The sequence below is a fragment of the Oncorhynchus keta genome, chromosome 7, assembly GCF_023373465.1.
Source record: "Oncorhynchus keta strain PuntledgeMale-10-30-2019 chromosome 7, Oket_V2, whole genome shotgun sequence".
Taxonomy (NCBI): domain Eukaryota; kingdom Metazoa; phylum Chordata; class Actinopteri; order Salmoniformes; family Salmonidae; genus Oncorhynchus; species Oncorhynchus keta.
Window position 1 is genome coordinate 41,159,459 of NC_068427.1, and position 20,787 is coordinate 41,180,245.

Here is a 20,787-nt window from a genome sequence, read left to right on the forward strand (position 1 = left end):
CCAAAGCGACTTACAGTCATGTGTGCATACATTCTACGTATGGGTGGTCCCGGGAATCGAACCCACTATCCTGGCGTTACAAGCGCCATGCTCTACCAACTGTGCTACAGAAGGACCACATATGTATTGTGATTGGCATAACTGTCTGTTCAGCAGAAGCCATATTGCTGGCTCACTGGTGTCGGTAAACTTTCCTAGTTAAATAAAGGTTAAATAAAAAATGCAATTACTGTAAACTATTAAAAAACATATTGATCTCTCTACTCTCCGTGGAATAGATACAGCCTGTAGAGCTGAAACGGATACAATTGATTGAAAATTGATGTCCTTGTCATCGTACTTGTCCATCGGAGTCCACTGAATACATGACCAGGATGCACCCTGGAGACTAAGAATTTCTCTCCCTCTGATAAAATATACCTACAGAGTGGCTGTATCTTGTACAGTTATTTCAGCGCCTCGGTGTCTGTTGAAGTGGTTTCAAAGTTATGGAATGTGGAGAATCTGCAAATGGAATTATATTGTGTAGAACAGACATGCTACTCTGATTTACAGTACGCTCTATAAATCACAAAATATCATAATAATATTGTCACACACTGGATAGGTGCAGTGTAATGTTTTGTTTTACGAGGTCTGCCATAGAAGTACGGCGCCCATAGAGCAAAATAGGTTTTAAGTGCCTTGCTCAAGGGCACATCGACAGACTTTTACATTGTCAACTTGTATATTCGAACCAGCGACCTTTCGGGTTACTAGCCTATGAGCCCTGGTCAAAAGTAATGCAGTACATAGGGAATAGGGTGGCATTTGGGATGCAGATTACAAGTAGCATATCACACTTCACGCCTCTCTATGTGTCATTTTATTTTCATAGCCAATGAATATGTCACGTGCATATGAAAGTTGCTAGTACAGGTTGAAGAGGGTATCTGGTATTGCTTTGAAGATGTTTTTTCAGAGGGGCTCAGAAAAAGGAGATGTCAAACACCAGACGGATTATTTGATTCCAGTGGCATTTATTTTTTACCTCACCATCCCCATCTTCTTGTTTTAGTCTGCATGTCCAGACGTGGTCATGGCAACAGACACAGAGTTTCCCCATCTAAAACAAGACCAGTTCACTGAGGAGGAACCGAAAACCAACTAAAAACTAAAAGAAACCGTGCATTTTAAAACCTCTACGGGATCGGCCCCCACCACCCGCAGGACGGTTGAACTAACCTACGCTAATGTGATTAGCATGACTTAAGTAACAAGAACATTTCCCAGGATATAGACATATCTGATATGGGCAGAAATCTTACATTCTCATTAAACTAACTGCACTGTCCAATTTACAGCTATCACAGTGAAAGAATACTATGCTATTTTTTGAGAAGAGTGCACAGTTATGGACTTGAAAATGTATCAATAAACCAATTAGGGACATTTGGGTGGACTTAATACAACATTTTGAACAGTCATGGTTCATTGGATCAATCTAAAACTTTCCACATACACTGCTGCCATCTAGTGGCCAAAATCTAAATTGCGCCTAAACTGGCATAATACATTGTGGCCTTTCTCTTGCATTTCAAAGATGATAGAACAAAAAACAAATGTTTTTTTTTCTTTGTATTATTTTTGACCAGATCTGTGCTATAATCTCCTACATTAATTTCACATTTCCACAAACTTCAAAGTGTTTCCTTTTCAAATGGTATCAAGAATATGCATATCCTTGCTTCAGGCCCTGAGCAGTTAGATTTAGGTATGTCATTTTAGGCGAAAAGTGTCCGATCTTTAGAAAAAAGTGTCTTTGTTAGATTTGACTTGCAGTCATGATACCCAATCTATCAACCTGAGCAATATCTATATCAGGGATGGGCAACTCCAGTCCTCGGGGGCCTGATTGGTGTCACACTTTTTCCCCAGCCCCAGCTAACACACCTGACTTCATAATTCAACTAATCATGATCTTCAGTTTAGAACGCAATTAGTTTAATGAGCTGTGTTTGCTAGGGATGGGGAAAAAGTAACACCACTCCGGTCCCCAAGGACCCCTGATATACACCTTTAAGTCTGATAAAAAATAAACGAGTGGTTAATTGACCAGTTTAATAAATAAGCCCCATTCTGCAACTCAACTCTAATTTGGGCGCCCACACTCCGGTCCCCAAGGACCCCTGATATACACCTTTAAGTCTGATAAAAAAAATAAACGAGTGGTTAATTGACCAGTTTAATAAATAAGCCCCATTCTGCAACTCAACTTTAATTTGGGCGCCCACACAACATGAGCATATTGTATGTAGGCCCATTAAAACAGCTGGTCTAATGCATCTCTCTAGTGGTTGGGTATTGACATTGAATCAAGGAAATAATACATTATGCACCTGTGACTTCACGTTTACAGGGAAGTTTCACTCCGGCCACGGACCTCTACCTGGTTACGGAAGTAACGCCCTTTTTTCCAAATGAATCCAAAAGTGCCTTTGGGTTAAATCCACGAGACTAAAACATAGGCCGTCATAAATTTCTGTAATGTTCTCATTCGCGATGTAGCAAAAACATGGCTGTCCTGTGGTAAAACATTTCTTTAACGGAAGCAAACGGAATGAAACGGGGTGGGACCTACCTGGATTTGCCAAATAGAAACTCTCGTTTTAGGTGCACGGTTCGTACTAATGATTATAACCCAGGGCTGTATTCATTAGTCAGATTCCTTTGCAAAACGTTTTGTAATGGAAACCGTTTACTCTAAACAGGAAACATTTTTGTAATGAAAACGAGAGTTTCTATTGGACAAATTCATGTAGGTCCCGTTTCGTTCCTAGAGTAAACAGTAAACGGTTTCCGTTGCAAAACGTTGTGCAATTATGATAAGGATTATCAGGATTATGATAAGGTAAGAAGCAGTTATAGCCATTTTAGGCGTTTCTAAGCAGTGTAAAACCATGAAGAAATCCAACGTCAGAATCACCTTCACCAAGTACATTTACACAAACTCAGAATTTTACCATTTCATATGGTGATTTAGAGACTGAATACAGACAGCAGATTTTAAACAATGTGTACATACATAGATACAACTAGGTAAGTGAGCAAAGAGCTATAAAAAAATTAACAGATATACAAATACAAACTTGCATGAAATTACATGACTGATACGTAGAGATATATAGAGGACTCATCTTTATATCTGTGCCATCATAGCGTCTGTGACTGCATGGGCAGCGTCATTGAGTCTACAACCCATAGGAATCCCATCCACACTGACTACTTTAAAATGGCGGAAGCATGGTGGAAGCAGGGCTTCCCTCAATGTTGCTAAAACTGTGTTTTGGCAACAAGAGGCTTCTGTCATTCTCTATAGATTGATAGGACTTGCAGCTTTCTATACAGGTTCAAGTTCTGTATTTACCTCATCAGGCCAAATGGTGGTGCTATTGTCTTGCCTTGTCAATCTCATTCCACGGAGGGCCGAGTGTCTGCAGGTTTTTGCTCCTCCCTTGTACTTGATTGATAAATTAAGTTCAGTAATTAGTAAGGAACTCCTCACACCTGGTTGTCTATGTCTTAATTGAAATGGAACAAAAACCTGCCGACACTAGGCCCTCCATGAAATGAGTTTGACCCTCCTGCTGTTCATCACATCCCATGGCAGCCTATCACCAGAGGTTGTTTACAAAGGCAAGTTGATTTGATGTAATGCCTGTTCTGTCCCTCTCTGCCTATTGTTGCCTCTGGTGCAAGTTGAAAGTCATTAAAACTTTTCAATAATTTAACAGTAATAATATAACAGTCTCCGGGCAGATTTGTGGACATATTTAATCTAAATGTAAATGCAAGATCAAACTTGCAGCCATAAACAGGAAGTATGGCTGCTTTGTTGAATGAATCAGCATTTATAGGTCCAATGCAGCCGTTTTTATCTAAATATCAAATAATTTCTGGGTAATAATTAAGGACCTTACTGGGATTGTCTTACATTATAAATGGTACAAAATGAACAAAAATAGCTTCTTAGCAAAGAGCAATTTCTCAATCAAGAGTTTTGCTAGGGCTGTCTGGGAGTGTTCTGAGTGTGGAGGGGAAAGCTATCTGTTATTGGCAGAGCCTGGTAATATCACCAGGCAGGCCAAAGCTCCATCCCACAAAAACAGGCTGACATTTTTGGGTGTTTTTTTTCCCCAAACGGCTCTTACACTAAAATGGCATTATCATCATTTTCACAATTTCACAGTATTATTCCAACCTCATAGTGTGTAAATATAGATGAGATGGTTTGGGATGAGTTGGACCGCAGAGTGCTCAGCATACAGGCCTTCGGAAAATATTCAGACTCTTGACTTTTTCCACATTTTGTTACGTTACAGCCTTATTCTAAAATATAATAAATATTTTTTCCCCCTCAATCTATACACAATAAACCCATAATGACAAAGAAAAAGCAGGCTTGTAGAAATGTTTGCTAATTATATAGAAAATAAAAAACTGAAATATTACGTTTAAATAAATATTCAGACCCTTTACTCAGTACTTTGAAGCACTTTTGGCAGAGATTACAGCATCGATTCGTCTTGGCTGTGATGCTACAAGCTTGGCATATCTGTATTCGGGGAGTTTCTCCTATTCTTCTCTGCAGATCCTCTCAAGCTCTGTTCGATTGGAAGGGGAGTGTCGCTGCACAGCTATTTTCAGTTCTCTCCAGAGATGTTCGAACAGGTTCAGGTCCAGGCTCTGGCTGGGCCACTCAAGGACATTCAGAGACTTGTCCCGAAGCCACTCCTGCGTAGTCTTGGCTGTGTGCTTAGGGTCATTGTCCGGTAGGAAGTTGGTTGAACCTTCGTACCAGTCTGAAGACGTGAGCGCTCTGGAGCAGGTTTTCATCAAGGATCTCTGTACTTTGCTCTGTTCATTTTTGCCTCGCTCCTGACTAGTCTCCCAGTCCGTGCCGCTGAAAAACATCCCACAGCATGATGCTGCCACCCCCATGCTTCACCGTAGGGATGGTGTCAGGTTTCCTCCAGTCGTGACGCTTGGCTTTCAGGCCAAAGAGTTAAATCTTGGTGTCATCAGACCAGATAATCTTGTTTCTCATGGTCTGAGAGTCCTTTAGGTGGCTTTTAGCAAACTCTAAGGGGGCTGTCATGACCCTTTTACTGAGGAGTGGCTTCAGTATGGCCACTCTACTATAAAGGCCTGATTGAAACCCAGCCTAAAACACCAAACAGCAAGCAATGCAAGTGTAGAAGCACGGTGGCTAGAAAAAACTCCCTAGAAAGGCCAAAACCTAGGAAGAAACCTAGAGAGGAACCAAGCTATGTGGGGTGGCCAGTCCTCTCCTGGCTGTGCCGGGTGGAGATTATAACAGAACATGGCCAAGATGTTCAAATGTTCATAAATGACCAGCATGGTCAAATAATAATAATAATCACAGGCAGAACAGTTGGAACTGGAGAGCAGCACGGCCAGGTGGACTGGGGACAGCAAGGAGTCATCATGCCCGGTAGTCCTGAGGCATGGTCCTAGGGCTCAGGTCCTCCGAGAGAGAGAGAGAGAAAGAAAGAGAGAAAGAGAGAATTAGAGAGAGCACACTTAAATTCACACAGGACACCGGATAGGACAGGAGAAGTACTCCAGATATAACAAACTGCCCTAGCCCCCCGACATAAACTACTGCAGCATAAATACTGGAGGCTGAGACAGGAGGGGTCAGGAGACACTGTGGCCTCATCCGATGACATCCCTGGACAGGGCCAAAGAGGAAGGATATAACCCCACCCACTTTGCCAAAGCACTGCCCCCACACCACCAACTTACTGAGACAAGGCAGAGTATAGCCCAAAGATCTCCGCCGCGGCACAACCCAAGGGGGGGGGCGCCAACCCAGACAGGAAGATCACAACAGTGACTCAACCCACTCAAGTGACGCACCCCTCCTAGGGACGGTATGAAAGAGCCCTAGTAAGCCAGTGACTCAGCCCCTGTAATAGGGTTAGAGGCAGAGAATCCCAGTGGAAAGAGGGGAAGCGGCCAGGCAGAGACAGCAAGGGCGGTTCGTTGCTCCAGAGCCTTTCCGTTCACCTTCACACTCCTGGGCCAGACTACACTCAATCATATGACCCACTGAAGAGATGAGTCTTCAATAAAGACTTAAAGGTTGAGACCGAGTTTGCGTGTCTTACATGGGTAGGCAGACCATACCATAAAAATGGAGCTCTGTAGGAGAAAGCCCTGCCTCCATCGTCACATTCCCAGTGGGTCAGAAGTTTACATACACTCAATTAGTATTTGGTAGCATTGCCTTTAAATTGTTTAACTTGGGTCAAATGTTTTGGTTAGCCTTCCACAAGCTTCCCACAATAAGTTTTGGCCCATTCCTCCTGACAGAGCTGTTGTAACTGAGTCAGGTTTGTCGGCCTCCTTGCTCGCACACGCTTTTTCTTGCGGAGACTTGCGGAGGTCTTGGCTGATTTCTTTTGATTTTCACATGATGTCAAGCAAAGAGGCACTGATTGTGAAGGTAGGCCTTGAAATACATCCACAGGTACACCTCCAATTGACTCAAATGATGTAAATCAGAAGTTTCTAAAGCCATGACACCATTTTCTGGAATTTTCCAAGTTGTAAAGGCACAGTCAACTTAGTGTATGTAAACTTCTGACCCACTGGAATTGTGATACATTGAATTGTAAGTTAAATAATCTGTCTGTAAACAATTGTTGGAAATATGACTTGTGTCATGCACAAAGTAGATGTCCTAACCAACTTGCCAAAACTATAGTTTAACTATGAATTTGTGGAGTGTTGTGGAGTTTTAATGACTCCAACCTAAGTGTATGTAAAGTTCCGACTTAAACTGTATGTACAGTATATATATATATATGTACAGTTGTTAGGATATTATGATTAATATGACTGAACAAATCATTTTAAATGGAACTGTAAGTAAACTTATACTCTGTTATATTATATCTGATTAACAATATGAGTTCATAAGAAGAAATTGTGTGACAGGACAAGGAGGAATAGAATGTTAATGAACACCATTCCAACTGGGCAGAAACAAATGGGTTGTAGACTGTGTAAACACATAAGGTCGTTAACCTATGGTTGACCCAACCTGAAACTTAGCTCTGGGGTTTTTAGATTAGGCAGAGGGTGCATTCCTAGGGTTTCTGTTAATTAAACCTGTCAGTTCAGTGGTGATCGATAATGTTGAGGGGTCAAAAGTTATCTGGGAGTGTGTTAGTAAGATAGAATGAACTTTTCACCTTACTTTGTCCTGTCGAGAGGGGGGTTTCGTTTAAGACAGTGAAATGACGTCATGATCTGTATTTAAACTGATGCTTTTGCTTTGAGTGGTAGCGCGCTCCGATAATAAATTCTATTACCTATTATTTAAAGACTGGTCTGCGTCTATTTTATGCAACAAGAAATCTTACAATTTCTCATAAAATAGATGAAGGGCTTTCAATTGATGGAAGCACATTGGACGAGGTTGGACTCATTGTTAAAGTCCTGGCCTCCAGCAGAGGTTTAATAACAGGCCGGTATATATATATCTTAGGTCGACAGAGAACGTGACGGAATCGAACCGGCATTGCTTTTCCCAGTCTACAGGACAAAGGTAAATAGTCTTTATTCTCGAATTTGGGAGGAATTATTTAAGATATTTTTGATTGAAGGTGCTAAAGGAGTTTGGATTTAATCAATGATAGTTGCTTGAATATTTTGAACAAATACAATGGGTTTCTACTTTGTGGGTAACCAAAATCGATAGGAAGTAAGCGAGTCTGAAATGACTCGTGGTAAGGTGCACTACCGAAAGTAAACTAGGACTTAATCAATCTTGGCCTTGCAAACCAAAATATTTTTTAAGGGTGGGATATAGTAAGTATTGTTAGATGGGACGTTCATTCTGTACAAATAGGATAGCTATTAATTCAATAAACATACCTAAATAAAGTGTTTACCTAGTAGTCTATCTGTATATGGGAAGTAGTCTGACTATGAAAAGTAGCAGATAGATATATTAAAACAGGTGAGGATAAATTAGGCTTGGTGAGAAGGCAGGGCAATTCTAGGCGAACATAATCATTGAACCCATTCAATACTGAAAGAGATTAATATCCAGGGAGGAGAGGGAAGCTAATTCTAGAGTTGTGAGATATTAATTAACGTTGAAAGTCCCAAGGAACAATAGTTTATGAGCTTATAATTGTATACGGGTGAAATGTAATGTCCAAATCAAAAGTCATCTATAGATGAGGTTTCCAGGAAGGAGAATACTGATTATCATTAAAGAGTCACACAAATAGTCAGACGGAAAAGTAACTAAATAATGTAAAAAAGCAGAATAAACAGGGGTTATATACAGCCTGAATCTGGCTTTCGGAAGCTACAAAAAGAGATGATAAAGAAAAGAGTTGTAAACCCAAAGAGAGCCAAGATGCGCTCCCTCTGCTCCCGCAGATGAAAAAATTGGCCGTTTGTGCGGGGTGCGAGTAAAAAACTATATCCTTCTCTAGTAGAGCAAGCATACAGAGGTAATTCGGACGAGGAGGTGGTGATTGCTCGGAGGAAAGGGCAATTGCCGCTCCATGCTGGGCCACCCCAGTTTATAATACAGGAGCGGATGATGGGAGGCCAGTGATAAAGGGAGGTAGAAGAGAGGGAACAGAAATTGGAGAGAGTCTGGACAGAGGCTCAGGCAGTGAAGGAGACAGATAGATCGGAGAGGGGAGAATATCAGACACATTCACCGAATCATAACCGATCAGGGCTGATTAGAAAAACCTCAGAAATAGGAGAGGAAAATACACCGAAGCCTAGGAGAGCTTTCCAGCATAATAAAGGGGAAAATGAAAGTGTAGAAAGAGAGGATCTGTACCCCCTAATAGAGTTACCCAATCCCCAGGCGGGGGAGGGAGATCATGAACCTATTGATCGGGTCTATAGACCTTGGACGCAGAGAGACGTAGAAAAGGCAGTAGAAGGTATTGCCCACCCGAAGACAGGAATGGCAGGTTTTGAGAGAGATCTGAATGGACTAGCGTCCAGTTTCAGGCTAAACACAGGGGAGGTGGAAAGAGCAGTTAGAACCATAGTGGGAAAGGATTGGTTTGCTGTGCGCGGGGCCTAGGTGCCAACGAGGAATAATGGGGACATTATACAGTGGAGCGCGGGACCTGGAGAGACATTCAGGGAAAAAATTACAGAATTATGCGCTAACCTAACAGAACATTACCACCGACACGCCGATTTTCTAAGGTAACTGACAGGGAGAAGGTGAGAAAGTCAGTCAGTATCTAGAACGTTTAAAAGATGTATTCAATGCCAACAGTGGTATGCCAGAACCAGCCCCGGGGGGATCAAAATACCCCTTATAATCAACAGCTAAAAATAGCCTTTTTAACTGGAATGCGCGTCGAAATCATTAAGGAGGTGAAAAAGAATTTAGTGGGGTGTGGGTTGGTAACTCCAGCGGAGGTAAAAATATATGCTGTCCACCATGAACAGCACCGACAGGCAGAAAAAAGAAAAAGAGAAAATAGGAAAAATGAGTTCTTGATGGCAATGTTAGAAGACAGAGCGACAGGAGGAGGTAACAGAGAAAATAGCCAGCTGAAATGCTACAATTGTAACGAAATTTAACATTTCGCCCGGGAGTGTAAACACTCCCTACAAAAGACCACCAATATTGTAGTTTAACTGAGGGAAAGGTAAGAGGCGACAATTGGGTAAAGAAAAAGAAGGGTCAGATACGAAGGGAGCGAGATTAATGCGAATCCTAATTGAGGGAAAACTTTGGGCGTTTAAATTAGTGCTATTTTCTGTTGTTCAGATGCCGGAGTAACAAATACAGATAACTGTAAATTGGTTCTATTTGCGGAGAATCTCAGTTCTATAGCATTGGTGGTATAGTGGTGAGTGTAACAGTCTCACAACCTGCAGTCCAGGGTTCGGTTCCCAGCTGAGGTGTAAAAAATAGTTATATATGTCTGAGTTTTTGGTTGTAATTAAACTAATTGTTTTGCAGAGAAAGTTATAGTCACTAGTATTGGTAAAAGATATAAACTGAACGTTTTAAATAGTTTGTTTGGTTCAAATTGAAAGACTAATTCATTCAACTTAATATAAGAACGGAGATTTTGATGCAAGATGATGTCTGTTCACTAAATGATTTGTTGGGAATGATACATTGGGAATAGAGTCGTAATTAAAATGCTAAATTAAAGACGAGACAGTAACTTAAATCAAATTAATTCTGAATAATAACGGGGAACAATTACGATAGATTTGTGTCCATCGAAATGTTTTTATAAGATTAGCCAATTGAGAGATGTTGATTGATGTTGTAAACTCTAATTCAGGATTCAACAGATGTGATACATTAGGTTTGGTTTATCGAACCCGAAATATATACACCAAGTCACTTGGCTCTGTCATAACCTCACATGGTCTCTCCTATCATTGCTATGCAGACGACACACAATTAATCTTCTCCTTTCCCCCTTCTGATGACCAGGTGGCGAATCGCATCTCTGCATGTCTGGCAGACATATCAGTGTGGATGACGGATCACCACCTCAAGCTGAACCTCGGCAAGACGGAGCTGCTCTTCCTCCCGGGGAAGGACTGCCCGTTCCATGATCTCGCCATCACGGTTGACAACTCCATTGTGTCCTCCTCCCAGAGCGCTAAGAACCTTGGCGTGATCCTGGACAACACCCTGTCGTTCTCAACTAACATCAAGGCGGTGGCCCGTTCCTGTAGGTTCATGCTCTACAACATCCGCAGAGTACGACCCTGCCTCACACAGGAAGCGGCGCAGGTCCTAATCCAGGCACTTGTCATCTCCCGTCTGGATTACTGCAACTCGCTGTTGGCTGGGCTCCCTGCCTGTGCCATTAAACCCCTACAACTCATCCAGAACGCCGCAGCCCGTCTGGTGTTCAACCTTCCCAAGTTCTCTCACGTCACCCCGCTCCTCCGCTCTCTCCACTGGCTTCCAGTTGAAGCTCGCATCCGCTACAAGACCATGGTGCTTGCCTACGGAGCTGTGAGGGGAACGGTACCTCAGTACCTCCAGGCTCTGATCAGGCCCTACACCCAAACAAGGGCACTGCGTTCATCCACCTCTGGCCTGCTCGCCTCCCTACCACTGAGGAAGTACAGTTCCCGCTCAGCCCAGTCAAAACTGTTCGCTGCTCTGGCCCCCCAATGGTGGAACAAACTCCCTCACGACGCCAGGACAGCGGAGTCAATCACCACCTTCCGGAGACACCTGAAACCCCACCTCTTTAAGGAATACCTAGGATAGGATAAGTAATCCTTCTCACCCCCCCCCCCCCTTAAAATATTTAGATGCACTATTGTAAAGTGGCTGTTCCACTGGATGTCATAAGGTGAATGCACCAATTTGTAAGTCGCTCTGGATAAGAGCGTCTGCTAAATGACTTAAATGTAAATGTAAATGTACTGTTGTTGCAGACAGCCAACCATTATTTACAATGAGTTGAAAATCGTTGCGATATGAGTCAAGATTGAGCGCTTGTTGATGACATCACTCGCGAGGTTTCCGTCGCCACGGAAATTATGTCTTGACTGGGGGTAACGGAGAAAATGGTTCGTGTCTTTTAGAAGGAAATGCGTGCATTATTGTTGAGTCACTTTTCAGAAGTTGATAAAAATTTCAAAATACATTTTTAAAAGGAGTATGTAAGTCGTCAGGAAAGATGCTAAAAACTAGCAGCTGATTCGCTGGGTGGGTATCATTGATTTGTGGCGTTTATTTGGACTGTAATTAGGCCATGAGAAAGAGAGATTGAATGTCTGAATCATAAAACATTGTGATAATGGATTCTGATGGTTATTGATTATTGGTTTGATCGTTTAAATAACACCAGTGAATTTGAGCACTGTTTCCATTATGTGGAACAGTGTCAGGGTATTAATGGTGAAAAGCAACCTCTATAGTAAAACATAATTGTATATGTTTTGGTAAACTAGCTAGGTTGAATTTGGTTATTTGAGCATTTCCCTTGATACGTAGACATACGTAACAGGGGCAAGTTGTTTTTCCTTGAGGAACACGCAGATGGTGTTTTGTTTTATTGAGATGTAAATGTGAGTTGAAGGAGCCAAGGGAAAATACGTTATTTTTATTAAATATCTGGGATTATAATCTTGGGGAGAATGAGGCCATAAACGACCAAATTGGAAAGGCCTGGAAGTTTTGATTAATCATTAAGGTTTGCAAATATATACACATAAAACATTTGTTAGGACTATTTGTTTTGGTGCAAAGGTATTTTAAAGAGGTACGCTCAAAAATAGAACTTTATGAGTTTTTATTTTATGAGTTTTAAATTACACAAGTGAATTTGGATTTTAAGGATAAAGGGTTCTTTAATATGTCTAATGTAGTATAGAACTTGACTATAAAAGGGTGAGTTATGAGTTGACTTATTGACCTTATCATGACTGTCTACTGAGGTCTGATCAGCCTCAGGGGAGAGTCATTGGTATAATGAATGTGGTCATATTGAGTTTTACTAGTTTTAAGGTAAATTCATTATAAAGGAGTTTAGGTTAGGAGGTTAGAATTATTGTTTGAACTGCAAATGAGAAAGTGGTTCAGGATTCTGTTTTACAACATTAGCTGTGAAGTTTTTGAATGGGCTATTAACAGAGAAAAAATAATCCTATTAATCATTGAGAATAAATAGGGGAAGATAAGATACATTGAGGTTGGGATAGGAGATATATTAAGCCAATAGGGCAGGGAATTACATAGAAAAATAAGTCTCAGTTCTTAGGGGTGATAAATTACTGTAGATAAGGAATTCTGCACTTTGCAACATATATTAAATTCATGTTATTGTCAGATAGAAGGAAGGATTTTGATATGATAAGCATTTGTTTTTAATTTGTTTGACTATTAGGAGTTTTTTAAAATAGTATTAAATTTAACAGGTATATAGGACATCTGTGATGATTTAGGATTATTGTTAGGATTAAGATAGGTTGATTAAGGAAATGAAAGGACTTTAGAGATTGACACTCATAGACATGTTTTTTCTAAAATCTATTATTTTAGATAAAGTCAAACAGTTAGAAGCTTAGTGGTATTTGAGAAATATGAGAGAAAAGGTTTAAATTGGTAAATATATATTTAAGAAAATATATAAGGAGCGCAGATAGTTCTTAAGTAGATAAGAAACTTGACAGGGAATTGGTACTGGATTGACATGAATGGACGCCCAAGGGAGAATTGGACATGTGGAAAATTAAAAGGGGCTCCTACATGATGATGTCAGACATTAGGATAATTTACTAATCTTACCTAAGTCATTGTTTAAGAGTAGGCAAGGTTGTTACCCTGGCAGAGCCAGGTAACAAAAGGGGGGATGGGTAAATGGTGTTCTAGAATAGGATGTGACCTACGGGATAATTAACTGATAAAAAAAAAAGAAATTATTAGCTAATAATAGAACACATGAGAAACTGTTTGTTAACCAAACCTGTATGTCCAAGATTTTATGCACTACAGGTGAATTACAGGTGAAGTCACTCAATCCAGTCCCTGAGGCCTGTTGGGGACCATACCAAGGATTCCTGGTGACAGCTAGCAGAAAGAACTACCCGGATTCATATCACACGGCGGGAGGGTAGGACACATTGGCACTGTCGAACAATAACAGAGTTCGGGAGGAGAACTGGAATTAACAGAGTTCGGGAGGAGAACTGGAATTAACAGAATTCTGGGGCCATCTCTCGAATGAAAAATACCTTACCTGTCCTTTCCTCACTGTTCTTGTTCATAGAAGTGAAAATGTGTCTGACTCTTGCTAATGATGTGTTTTCTGGAAGAGGGTGGGGCTTTATAGGTGAGCTGTCCATCCTGTGCTGTATGGTTGGAGATCTTAATACCACACCATGAACCCGAGAAGGCCAGAGGGTAATATTGACATAGTTAAACAAGGAGAAATTAGTATTAACCAAGCATAAGAGATCACTTGATCTGGATAAACAGGAAGTGAGAGTAGGATAGGGAGGGATGTCTCAGTGGAGTTCTATGTAAACCAAGTGGTGTCTGACTCCTTGGCAGTACAGGACTAAAAGTAGCTATTATGGAAGACATATATGCAAGTCTCTGTGTAGTTCATGGAAACAAGTTATAGCTCACACCACGTGAGAAGGCTACATAAATCTACATACCCAGCATGGAAGGAGATGGAGTGTAGTGAAAGTAAGGGTTTCAGTTGATAACCTAGTGCATTCCAGGTAGAAAAAGTTAGAGCAGCTGGTTGTTCTATAGGCAGCAGAATACAAGCAGAGTCCCTGACAAAGCAGATACTGACGGTGGAGTTGTCCAGAGCCAAGAGCCGGTGTGGATAGTTCAGAAATGGAATTATTCACCTAAGGGAACAGCCTGTATGGTAAAGCTATTCATGGAAGCAGGAAAGCCAGATAATAAGTTGTATGGATTTGCACTATTTATATCCACATGTTCCTCTGAAATCTGAGCTTCCTCCTTACACAGAGGCAACGGGAGACTTAATTGTTTGATTCAGTATAGTACTCCTGACAAATATGTGAGGTAAAATCAGTACTGCAATGGGACGGATAATGTTACTTCTGATGCGACCAATGAGTGATTTGGCAGACTGGTTGAGATCTGGGGATTTCAGTAAGATAAGGAGGCTCAGGGCTCACATCTGTTGAATGTGTGGGAGAATGACATGATGGCCGAGTATTACTGGCTAATTGAACAGAGGTATGTGTACTGGTACATTTTGAGAATGCCTTTTACACTCATTGTGTTGACTAAACGGGAGAAAAGAAGTACTCTGACTGGTTCTTTTGATGATAGGGTTTGTATTGTATTAATAACATTGTGGTTCCAAGGGTGGCAGATGAGATCAAAGCTATAGCTTAGATCCTGGCAGGATTAGAGTCAAGTATTTTTTGGTGGTCCACTCTCAATGAGAATGTGGATTGGATCAATTATATCTATAAAAAATCCACAGCGCTTCACCAATTATTTTAGAGATGTAATGAATGACTTGGCAGAATAGAATAGTCTTGGATGTTTGCTGGCTGAAGAGGGTGGGGGTGTATAGGTAGTTTGACTCCAGGATATACAGTTAGGATGGATCAGTGACCAAGGCCTTGTCTGGTTTACACACCCTAGTTCACGAGTTGGAAATAAACTCAGGGTGGATACTTCTTTGGCTTATTGGGTTGACAGTGTGTCTGGAAGATGGAAAAAGGTTATGATTACTGTGTTACCTTCACCTGTGTGACTGTGTTAGTTTTGTACGGACGTGGTTGATTGAGTGTATGAAAGTTATCATTTCCAGGACTCTGGAGAAATTGATGACACTTCAGATGGAGATATATGGACCAATCCTAAGCTCTGACCAGTGGAATACAAAATACATGGCTTGGACGTAATAGAAGAATCCGGATCCTTTCACTCGCGAGGAGACCATATTTGATGTTTAGGAAATTTAGATGTTTTCTTATTTCAATATATAGACTGTTTTTTTCATGAAGATGAACAGAAAATCCTGATAAGTAGAATTAAGATTCTGATGTAGGATAGAACAGTCATGGAAGTTGATTATGTACATACATGTATTGGTTGTCTTCTTTTAGTATATCATTGATATTTCCATGTAGTGTTAAATGTTGGTATGAGTTGTTAAGTCATTTTGAGGGTGGATTGTTAGGAAATTATGATTAATATGACTAAACAAATAATTTTAAATGGAACTGTAAGTAAACTTATACTCTGTTATATTATATCTGATTAACAATATGAGTTCATAAGAAGAAATTGTGTGACAGGACAAGGAGGAATAGAATGTTAATGAACACCATTCCAACTGGGCAGGAACAAATGGGTTGTAGACTGTGTAAACACATAAGGTCGTTAACCTATGGTTGACCCAACCTGAAACTTAGCTCTGGGGTTTTTAGATTAGGCAGAGGGTGCATTCCTAGGGTTTCTGTTAATTAAACCTGTCAGTTCAGTGGTGATCGATAATGTTGAGGGGTCAAAAGTTATCTGGGAGTGTGTTAGTAAGATAGAATGAACTTTTCACCTTACTTTGTCCTGTCGAGAGGGGGGTTTCGTTTAAGACAGTGAAATGACGTCATGATCTGTATTTAAACTGATGCTTTTGCTTTGAGTGGTAGCGCGCTCCGATAATAAATTATATTACCTATTATTTAAAGACTGGTCTGCGTCTATTTTATGCAACAAGAAATCTTACAATTTCTCATAAAATAGATGAAGGGCTTTCAATTGATGAAAGCACATTGGCATAATTAAATTATACTAACAACAGTATATATATATATATATATACAATAAAAACACTGGAAAATCACATTTTTGACTGCACAAAAATGAATCAGTGAGGTAATTTCATCTCTTTTCTCCCCAACTTTCAACCCAGATCCCATGACACGTTTTGTTGAATTCACGTTGAACTGACATCTCTGCCCAGTGGGCGGTCTGTCTGTGTCAGCCAATCAATAGAATATCAATAGAATAGTCTGATAGAATTTGGTAATATAACCAAATGATTGATGTTGTTTTGTAAAAAATGAATCTAAATATTTCTCAAGGTCATGTTGACTTCTGTACTGTATGTTATTACATCTTTCTACTCTAACTCTTTGAAGTTCGTTAAAAGCACAGGTAACATTTTCTTGAAAATATGCCTTCAGAGCATACCAAGTATTCTATAGCCATAGAAATGTTACCTCGCCCCCCATGGCAAATTTGGATATTCTGGGTTGTTCTTTGGCCAACACCTATTGCGTCACACGTGTGAGGTGACACCCCAGACTGCTCTATTCACTTTCATCAACCATGAGGTGAATGATGAGTCTGGATGATGAAAGAGTAGCTGGAGAGAGCAGGTAACTCAAACAGCCAGGACAGGGAGAGTGAATGAGGTGAATGACTGGAATCTGGACAATGAAAGAGTAGCTGGAGAGAGCAGGTATCTCAAACATCTAGGACAGGAGAGAGAGAGAGGGGGGTGAATGGACAGGAGAGTCCCACAATGGCCGGGTTGTGTGAGGCAATTATACAGTTGTTTCTAATGAGGGCACACAGCTGATGGCATCTCTCCTTTTCACCCTCTCTCACGCTCCCTCTCTCCCTTATCTCTCTCCATATCCCTCTGCATCTCTTCTCTCTCCACCCCCTCTCTCTCCACCCCCTCTCCCTCACTCTCTCCACCCCCTCTCTCTCCACCCCCCTCTCTCTCCACCCCCCTCTCTCTCCACCCCCTCTCCCTCACTCTCTCCACCCCCTCTCTCTCCACACCCCCTCTCTCCACACCCCTCTCCCTCACTCTCTCCACCCCCCTCTCTCTCCACCCCCTCTCCCTCACTCTCTCCACCCCCCTCTCTCTCCACCCCCTCTCTCTCCACCCCCTCTCCCTCACTCTCTCCACCCCCTCTCTCTCCACCCCCCTCTCTCCACCCCCTCTCCCTCACTCTCTCCACCCCCTCTCCCTCACTGTCTCCACCCCCTCTCTCTCCACCCCCTCTCTCCCTCTCCCTCTCTCTACCCACCCCCTCTCTCTCCACCCCCTCTCTCCCTCTCTCTACCCACCCCCCTCTCTCCCTCTCTACACCCCCTCCTCTTGGTTGTGTTGTCAACTAATGTGAATTCAAAGTGAAATTAACAAAAATGTCACCATGACATTAGATTTAGGTTAAAAGTCAAAATAAAAAAACTTTAAAAGTAATAGTGAGAATGAAATAACCACAAACAACTAAATTACCGTCTAACACTGGTTTATTTGAAAACACACGGTAATGGGGGGCAGGAAAAGGGGCTGAGCTGGACCCAAGGAAATAAATAATAAGTATCCAAAAACACCCCCAAGCTAGACTAGCCTACTTCATCAACAGATAACTAACTAACCAAAAATACAGTGGGTGGTCCGCCCAGTTCTAGCTAGTGTATTTATACAAAGTATTCCTACGGGTAGTGTATGCCCATGGGTGACTTATCTTGGTTCCCCCTTTTCCCACCGTCAAACGAACACCATAACAAAACCAATACTCACGGGTGGGGACAAAGTGACATGTAGTTGTGAAAACCAAACAAGAGATCTACAGACAGATGGCATTGACAGAGAGATCTACAGACAGATGGCATTGACAGAGAGATCTACAGAGATGGAATTGACAGAGAGATCTACAGACAGATGGCATTGACAGAGAGCTCTACAGACAGATGGCATTGACAGAGAGATCTACAGAGATGGAATTGACAGAGAGATCTACAGACAGATGCCATTGACAGAGAGATCTACAGACAGATGGCATTGACAGAGAGATCTACAGACAGATGGCATTGACAGAGAGATCTACAGACAGATGGCATTGACAGAGAGATCTACAGACAGATGGCATTGACAGAGAGATCTACAGACAGATGGCATTGACAGAGAGATCTACAGACAGATGGCATTGACAGAGAGATCTACAGACAGATGGCATTGACAGAGAGATCTACAGAGATGGAATTGACAGAGAGATCTACAGACAGATGCCATTGACAGAGAGATCTACAGACAGATGGCATTGACAGAGAGATCTACAGACAGATGGCATTGACAGAGAGATCTACAGAGATGGAATTGACAGAGAGATCTACAGACAGATGGCATTGACAGAGAGATCTACAGACAGATGGCATTGACAGAGAGATCTACAGACAGATGGCATTGACAGAGAGATCTACAGACAGATGGCATTGACAGAGAGATCTACAGACAGATGGCATTGACAGAGCGATCTACAGACAGATGGCATTGACAGAGAGATGGAGCTCCAGAGGAAACAGACAGGGTTTTTAAACCAAGGGAAAGGGGATGTGATTGGTTCATGGAAACAGCACAAGGTGTGTCTTCTGATTAACGACTGATTGATAACTGATTGGGGAATGATGAATGCCACATGTGAGGGGAGAAGGAGAGAAAAGAAATACACACACAGGATACACACACAGGATACCTGTATCCGTAACAGTTGGGTGAAATAAAGACTGAATTCCCTCACATTGATGACTCTTTTTCAAATCCAATCAGTTTTCCACGTTGATTCAACGTCATCATATATAATTTTGGGGTTGAAATTACATTGAAATAATGTTGATTTAACCAGTTTTGCCACATAAGGTTGAAAAATTCAAAGGATGTTTTGTGCACAAAGGTGATGACTATAAGTGTCTTATTAGGAATTTTCTAATCTGAATTCTCTTTGTGGCTGTGTATGGAAATGGTCTTTCTAGGCCGGGCGTCAGTTAAACTGCAGTACAGAAGCAGTACTGTAGGAGCAGTCTAAATCGTGCTTCTCGAACGGAAACCCTGGCCCCTTGGTTTTTGCCCAGTGAGATGGTGACACCCTAACGTCCCCTTCCTGTCAGTGGATGTAACCCCCTGTGACTCTGGGCCGTCGGCAAGACACTCAGCATGCCCCCTCTGCACAAATGGTTCCATAGGGCTCTGGTCATAAGTAGTGCACTAGGTAGGGTATAGGGGGATATTTGGACCATATTTGGACAGTGTTTAGTGATGCAAGATATCGGGCGGTAAACGTTGCTAAAAGCCTGTTAGAAGCTGGCAACAATGTTTAAGCCTGTTAAAAGCTGGTGAAATGAGTTTTTCCAGCAGATTAGCGTTTTTCATCATGAATCTTATGATGGAGGCCACTCTGCAGAGTGGTCTCTAGCTGGCACAGGCACAAAGTCATACAATCTGGGTTAACACTAATGTCTAACCCTAAATGAAGACCAAAACGCTCAGGATGGAATTTGTTTTTATGAAGTTTTCTCAATATAGCCCATTTGAGTTTTTGCTGCTGGCCTATCTACCGGAACATGGTCAGGTCTGCCTCCAGGAGAAGACTCAACCAAATTAAAGACAACCTGAGTGTTTCTAAAACATCTCCTACGACTATAATAACTACAGTTAAAGGACGTGTGGCTAAGCTTTGACTCTGGCTCTGACTCAGAGCATTTACAATTTCATCTGTGGAGAATAAAGCTGTCTTCACTGTCGCCGCGCGGGTTTACAGAAGGAGTACTGTATCAATGTACAAGGGGGTCATCAATAAGACCACTGGCTATGCATCTGATTAAACCTCTGAGGATGGAATTTAGTTGACCCTGTAAAGTAAATGTTTACGTAATGTTGTGACTTAAATCCTTCAGGTCAAAGTGCTCATATATACTTTGGAAGGGAAAGCAAGTGATTCACCACAATACGCAGAGAACTGTGGGCTGCCTGTCTTATCACACTGGTGTTATCATAAAGTACAATATCTCCAGTTTCTCTCTGAGATCCTACTTTCATATGATTCTCTGAACACATCTGTTATCAGGATTAAAATAATACACAATGCACAAAACAGGAGGCACTCGGCACAAAGGCGGTTTGAATTATTCACCTCAGTACGGCATGTCATAGTGAAGAGAATCTCATACGGTCTGTTTTCTCTACAATCTTATCATTTAATCAACCGTGAGGTGAGGGATTGTTGGGAGACAGAGAGGACGAGAGCGATGCACAAGCTCTTATCGTATCAGCTCTGACAGCCCGCTCCTGTTCAATCACACTAAATGGCAAAGAGCAGGGGGAGCAGCCATCCGATTTGACATCGAAGATAATAGATCACAGACACTAGATAGGTATTTGAGGATGCAGCTCCCCTGTCTCCTGTAGGTGCCACTTGTGTCCCTATTTCATCATACCT